The sequence below is a fragment of the Suricata suricatta genome, chromosome 7 (genome assembly GCF_006229205.1).
Source record: "Suricata suricatta isolate VVHF042 chromosome 7, meerkat_22Aug2017_6uvM2_HiC, whole genome shotgun sequence".
In the NCBI taxonomy this organism is placed as follows: domain Eukaryota; kingdom Metazoa; phylum Chordata; class Mammalia; order Carnivora; family Herpestidae; genus Suricata; species Suricata suricatta.
In genome coordinates this window covers 36,135,213-36,141,831 of record NC_043706.1, presented here as the reverse complement: position 1 = coordinate 36,141,831, position 6,619 = coordinate 36,135,213, and the positions used below count along the sequence as shown (strand labels likewise).

The 6,619-nt window shown below is 39.3% G+C and overlaps 1 protein-coding gene across 1 annotated transcript in view; it reads right to left on the bottom strand.

Annotated features, from left to right (window-relative positions):
• DNAH8 (dynein axonemal heavy chain 8) overlaps window positions 1–6,619 on the bottom strand; it is a 323,365-nt gene that overhangs the window by 147,984 nt on the left and 168,762 nt on the right. The window lies entirely within an intron of this gene.

The following is a 6,619-nucleotide window of genomic DNA, read 5'->3' as shown; positions in this document are numbered from 1 at the left end:
ACAATGGAATACTACATGGCAATGAGAAAGAATGAAATCCTGCCATTTGCAGCAATGTGGATGGAAGTGGAGAGTATTATGCTGAGTGAAATAAGTCAGTCAGAGAAGGACAGATACCATGTTTTCACTCATATGTGGATCTTGAGAAACTGAACAGAAGACCCTGGAGGAAGGAAAGGAGGAAAAATAGATACAAACCAAAAGGGAGGGAGGCAAACCACAAGAGACTATTAAATACAGAGAACAAACTTAAGCGTGGATGGGGGAGTGAGAGAGAGGGAAAATGGGTAATGGGCATTGAGGACGGCACTGCTGGGATGAGCACTGGGTGATTCATGTAAGGCCAATTTGAAAATAAATTATATTCATAAATAAATAAATAAATAATGCTGCAATAAACATAGGGTTGCATGTATCCCTTTGAATTAATGTTTTTGTATTTTGGGGGTAAATACCCAGCAGTGTGCTGGATCATAGGATAGTTCTATTTTAAAATTTTTGAGAAACTTCCATACTGTTTTCCACAGTGGCTACACCAGTTTACATTCCTATCAATGGTGCAAGAGGTTTCCCTTTTCTCCACATCCTCACCAACACCTGTTGTTTCTTGTGTTGTCGATTTTACCCATTCTGACAGGTGTGAGGTGACATCTAATTGTAGTTTTGATTTATATTTCCCTGATGATCAGTGATGTTGAGCATCTTTTCATGTATCTGTTGGCAATCTATATGTCTTCTTAGGAGAAATGTCTGTTCATGTCTTCTGCCCATATTTGAATTGAATAATTTGTTTTTGTGTGTGTTAGGGGAAGAGGTAGGGAGAGGGAACAAAAATTGGCACAGACATTGATATACTGCTTTCCAGTTTCAATGTGACAGATGCAATTCATGACACCAGGGGAACAGAGATGAGGGCTGGGTGTAGCTTTTCTAGGCAGTGTGTTCCCCTTGCAGGGCTGGAGGGATGCTAGGATGGATGGGGATGGGAAGCCAGGCCACAGGCAACCCTGAGCTGGGGGCCTGAGAAACCAGTGAATCCAGAAATGTGCATGAGGCAGAAGACCCTGTTCCCTGCCTCTACCCCCAGGAGAGCCACACTCCTCTAAAATGGTGGGTATTGGGGCACCTGGGTGGCTCAGTCGGTTGAGCAACCAACTTCGGCTCAGCTCATGATCTTGCTGTTCGTGGGTTTGGGCCCCGCGTCAGGGTCTGTGCTGACAGCTCAGAGCCTAAAGCCTGCTTTGGATTCTGTGTCTCCTCTCTCTACTCCTACACGGTTCATGCTCTGTCTCTCTCTGTCTCTCAATAATAAATAAGTGTGAAAAAATATAAAAATAAATAAAATGGTGGGTCTGCTTTCCTCTCAAGGAGAAAGTACAAAGAAATATAGTATGCAGACTATACTATACTATACTATAAAAGACTAAAAAGACTATTATGCCTGAAAAAGACCCCCCAAATTCAATACAGTTCCACAACCAATACCACCAACCACAATTAAACCAAACCCACCATAAATTGGAGAAGGCTTTGAAAAAAAACTAACAAAGCTAATCACAAAAAAGTACTTAAAATAAATTCAGTGTGCGTTATCATTATTCCCACATGGAATCTAACCATGAATTTCATAATATGAAAAACTATATTATTTTAACTATAAGAATTTAATGACCAACATCCAAAAATCTCACCCACTCATCAAAATAATCAGTGAATCATTCATTGACCTCCCTGCTCCATCCAAAATTTCAGCATGATGAAATCTTGGCTCCTTCTAGGAGTCTGCCTGATGCTACAGATTCTGACAGGCCTATTCCCAGCCACACACTATACATCAGATACAGCAACCAGCTTCTCATCAGTAACTACATCAACACACACAAACACACACACACAGGCATTCCTGTGAGTGTGAGGCTGCTGGCAGTGAGGGAAGTAGTGGTAAATGGTATTGATTTATATAAGCCGCCTATTTTTCAGATGTCTTGTTCGTCGTTAAGCTGTGAGTAATTGATCCGGAATATATAAGCTTTGAAAAATGCGTGTGTACAAATGTGTAGAAATGCAAGGCAGGGTTAATTAATACTGATTGTTACAATCATAAGTCCAAGTTGACTTGAGGTAGTGAAGGCAATGATTTTTTTCATATCATTTTGTGTGAGGGCACAGATAGCTGTAAATAGGGTAGTGACGGCTCCTAAGCATAGTGTAAGGGTCGGGGTGGTTTTGTTTTGTTCTGTAAGTGGGTAGCAGCAGATTCATAGGAAAACTCAGGCTACAACTTTGTGCTTGAGTGCAGTAGGGCGGAGACGGATGTAGGTACTTCTGTGGCTAATGGTAGGCATGGGTGTAGGCTGAGAAGCCCAATTAGTGGATTGGCCATTAATGTTTCTTTTCTATAAATTCTTATCTCCTGAAATATTTTATTCATGGAAATAAGGTAAGCAGAAACTCTCCATCCATTTTGCTAGGATTTTCCTTGTGCTGAGACTGCCAATCATGGTTAAACGCAGTGTTTTTATAGAAGAAATGAGCGTTAGTATAAAAAAGCATCAGAAATATTAAATGTCCCACCACATTTACTTTGAAGCCCATTTTTGGCTGTTTCATCAGCATGGAATGGGCACGATGATTGTTTAATATTTCTTTTTGTGAAATTTCCTGTACAGCCTTTTGTTGGATTACTAAAGGTTACTGAGAGCTGAGAAAGACAATCTTTCTCAAACAGTATAACATACCTTTCACACATTACAGACCTAAGTGTTTTATGTCCTGGAGGTAGGCAGAAGAGTGCCCTAGGATTATAGTGTTAGATGCCCATAAAAATTAATGCTTTACTGGTCCCGTGTTTGTGCAGTTTAAAAGGATGGCTTTCTATTAACTATGTATATATTAATTAAGAATTGTATTTTCCACAATGGAAACGTGCATTTTTTCAAAGTTTTATCATTGCTATTTATTTTTACTTTTGTTTCTGAACATTCAATACATGTTTCTTTTGTATGTATGCTTAATTACATGTCTTCCATATACATTGTTAAATTTTTACTGTACATTAATTTCTAGAAAAAGCAAATAAGTTAAGGTTGTTTTTAGTTGCTTGATAAAGTAATTTAAAGTGTATTTTTGGCTATTCTGGAGAATGTTCCATGTGCACTAAAAAAGAATGTGTACTTTGTTGTTTTAGGATGCAATGTTCTGAATATATCCATTAAATCCCTCTGGTCCAGTATGTCATTCAGAGCCACTGTTCTCTTGTTGATTTTCTGTTTGAATGATCTGTGCATCAATGTTTGTGGAGTACTAAAGTCCCCTACTAGTACTGTGCTATTATCGATTAGTTCCTTCATGTTTGTTAACAACTCTTTTATGGATTTGGTTGCTCCCATATTGGGTGAATAAATATTTACAATTGTTAGATCTTCTTGATGGATAGACCCCTTCATTATGATATAATGCCCCTCCTCCATCTCTTGTTACAGTCTTTGGTTTAAAATCTAGTTTGTCTGATAGGGGTGTTTGGGTGGCTCAGTCAGTTGAGTGGCCAGCTTTGGCTCAGGTTATGATCGTGCGGTTCATGGGTTCAAGCCCTGCATCAGGCTCTGTGCTGACAGCTCAGAGCCTGGAGTCTGCTTCAGATTCTGTGTCTCCCTCTCTCTCTCTGCCCCTCCCCTGCTCATACTGCCTCTGTCTCAAAAATAAATAGATCAGAAAATATTTAAAACAATAAAATAAAATCTAGTTTGTCTGATATGAGTATGGCTACTCCAGCTTTCTTTTGACATGTTAGCATGATAGCTGGTTCTCCATCCCCTCACTTTCAATCCGCAGATACCTTTAGGTCTAAAATGAGTCTCATGCACGCAGCATATAGGTGGGTCTTAGTTTTCTTGTTGTTTTTTTTTTAATCCACTCTGCCACCCTATCTCTTTCGATCAGAGCATTTAGTCCATTTACATAAAAAAATTGTTGATATGGATTTATTGCCATTTTGTTACTTGTTTTATGGTTGTTCGTGATTTGTTGGCTTTATTTTGTGACATATTCAGACTCCATTCTCTTTATTCTTTGCATATCTATCACTGGTGTTGTTTTGCTTTTTTTTTTGAGAGACAGAGAGAGACAGCACAAGCAGGGGAGGGTCAGAGAGAGAGAGAGGCACAGAATCCGAAGCAGGTTCCAGACTCTGAGCTGTCAGTACAGAGCCCAACACGGCGCTCAAACCCACGAACCATGAGATCATGACCTGAGCCGAAGCCGGACGCTGGATGCTTAGCCGACTGAGCCCCCGGGCGCCCCTGTCACTGGCTTTTGACTTGTGGTTACCGTTAGGCTTGTGTATAACATCCTCTGCGTACAGCAATCTATATTAACTTGATGGTTGCTTAAGTTTTGGGTGCTATTTTAAATAATATATTAAAATTCCAATTTTTGTTTGTTGTTAGCATATAGAAATGCAACTTATTGTTGTATATTGTCCTTTTATCCTATGACCTTGCTAAACTAATTCACTGGTTCTAATAACTTTTTTGAGGATTCCATACAGATGGTCATATCGTCTACAAAGAGAGATATACTTGTTATTTTTTAATCTTTATTTGTATGTTTCTGTTTATTTATTGCCTTACTGCACTGACTAGAACCTCTAGTACAATGTTTGAATAGCAGTGGTGAGAAAGAACATCATGTTCTATTCCTACTCTTGGGAAGGAAGTATTCAGTCTTTCACCAATAAGTAAGTACAAAGTTATCTTTTCTGTAGATGTTCTTAGTCAAAATGATAAAGCTTCTATCCCTAGTTTACTGAGAGTTTCATCATGAAAGGGTTAAATTTTGTCAAATGCTTTTGCTGCATCTATTTAGATGACTGACGGTGTGTTTGGTTTTTAGTCTGTTAATATGGGAAAATAAATTGGTTGATTTTTCAATGTTAGTCCAACTTTCCATTCATAGAATAAATGCTCACTTAGACTTAACCTGTTAAAAATTTATTAAGAAATGTGCGTCAGGGCACCTGTGGCTCAATTGGTAGAGCATACAACTCTTAGTCTCAGGGTCATGAGTTCAAGACCCACATTGGGTGTGGAAACTACTTAAAGTTTAAAAAGAAGAAGGAAAGAAATGTGGGTCAATGTTCCTAAGACATACTGGTCTACAGCCTACTTTTATTATGTCTTTCTCTGGTTTTGATATCAAGATAACATTATCTTTATAAAATGGTCTGGGATGGATTTCTTCCTTACAATTTATGTCTTTGAAGCAGTTTTTGTATTGGTTTTGTGTTGGTATTATTTCTTCCTTAAGTATTTGGTATAATTCACCAGTAAACCCATCTGGGCCTGGAGTTTTCTTTGTAGGAAGGTTTTTAACCATATATTTTAGTGAATCTGGGGATAAGTAGGATATCTATTTCTTCTCGATGAGGTTGTACCTTTCAGGGAATTTGTCTTTTTCATTTACATCATCAAATGTACTTGAAAGACATTGTTTCTAGCACTTATATCTTATTTTTTAATGTCTAAAGGGTCTCTAGGGATGTTCCCTCTTTCATTCTGGACAGCAGTAATGCATGTCTTCTCTTTATTTCCCCTGATATCTCTGGTAAGAGATGTATCAATTTTTTTGATCTTTTAAAAGAACCATCTTTTGATTGGTTCTGGATCGTAACAGAATTCATAAGTAGATTTAAGAATGCATTTCAGGGCGCCTGGGTGGTTCAGTCAGTTAAGCATCTGACTTCGGCTCAGATTATGCTCTCACAGTTTGTGAGTTCAAGCCTGGCATCGGGCTCTGTGCCAACAGCTCAGAGCCTGGAGCCTGCTTCAGATTTTGTGTCTCCCACTCTGTCTGCCCCTTCCCCACTTGTGCACTGTTTTTCTTTCTCTCAAAAATAAATAAACATTAAAAAAAGAATGCATTTCATTGTTAGGTTGCATTTGGAGTTAGAGCTCCCTTTTATAAACTCAAATATTTAATAGCATCTAATCACACACAGAATTACTGGTCATTCTGATGAAAGATACCCACCTCAGTCTTTTCATAAAGCCCTTTAAAACACAAACTTTCACTTAATCCTTATTTTAAGTATGATTCTTCCACTCTCAAATGTGTCTGGTGTCCTCCAAGTCTAGGGAACTCTGTTTCACACTCTCTGAACACCAGTTCTCCAGTCTTTGGCCAGTGTGAGGTGAGTGCAATTGTCCGCCAGTGTGATGTTGGAGAGAGGACGTGGAGGTCTGTTTCTTAAACAGACTTACCAGCAGCCCTCTGGTTTTACCTCTGCCTTCACCCCAGGTTCCATTCCTGAGCCCTGGGGAGGTTCTGTGACGCACACTACATTGTCCCTCAACTCTTTCCACCACCAGTTTAGGACGTACTTGCCCAGAGTGCTAAACCAAGTGCCACTTACCTTTCAGCTTTCTTGCTTCCAAAGTGCTGCTATTGCCATCCAGTTTCCTGTTATGAGTTTATGCATTAAGACAAAAACAACAAATGCAGAGAGCCTGGATGGCTCGGTCGGTTATTAAGCGTCTGAACTTCAGCTCAGGTCATTATCTCATGGTTTAGGAGTTCGAGCCCCGGGTTGGGCTCTGTGCCGACAGCTCAGAGCCTGGAGCCT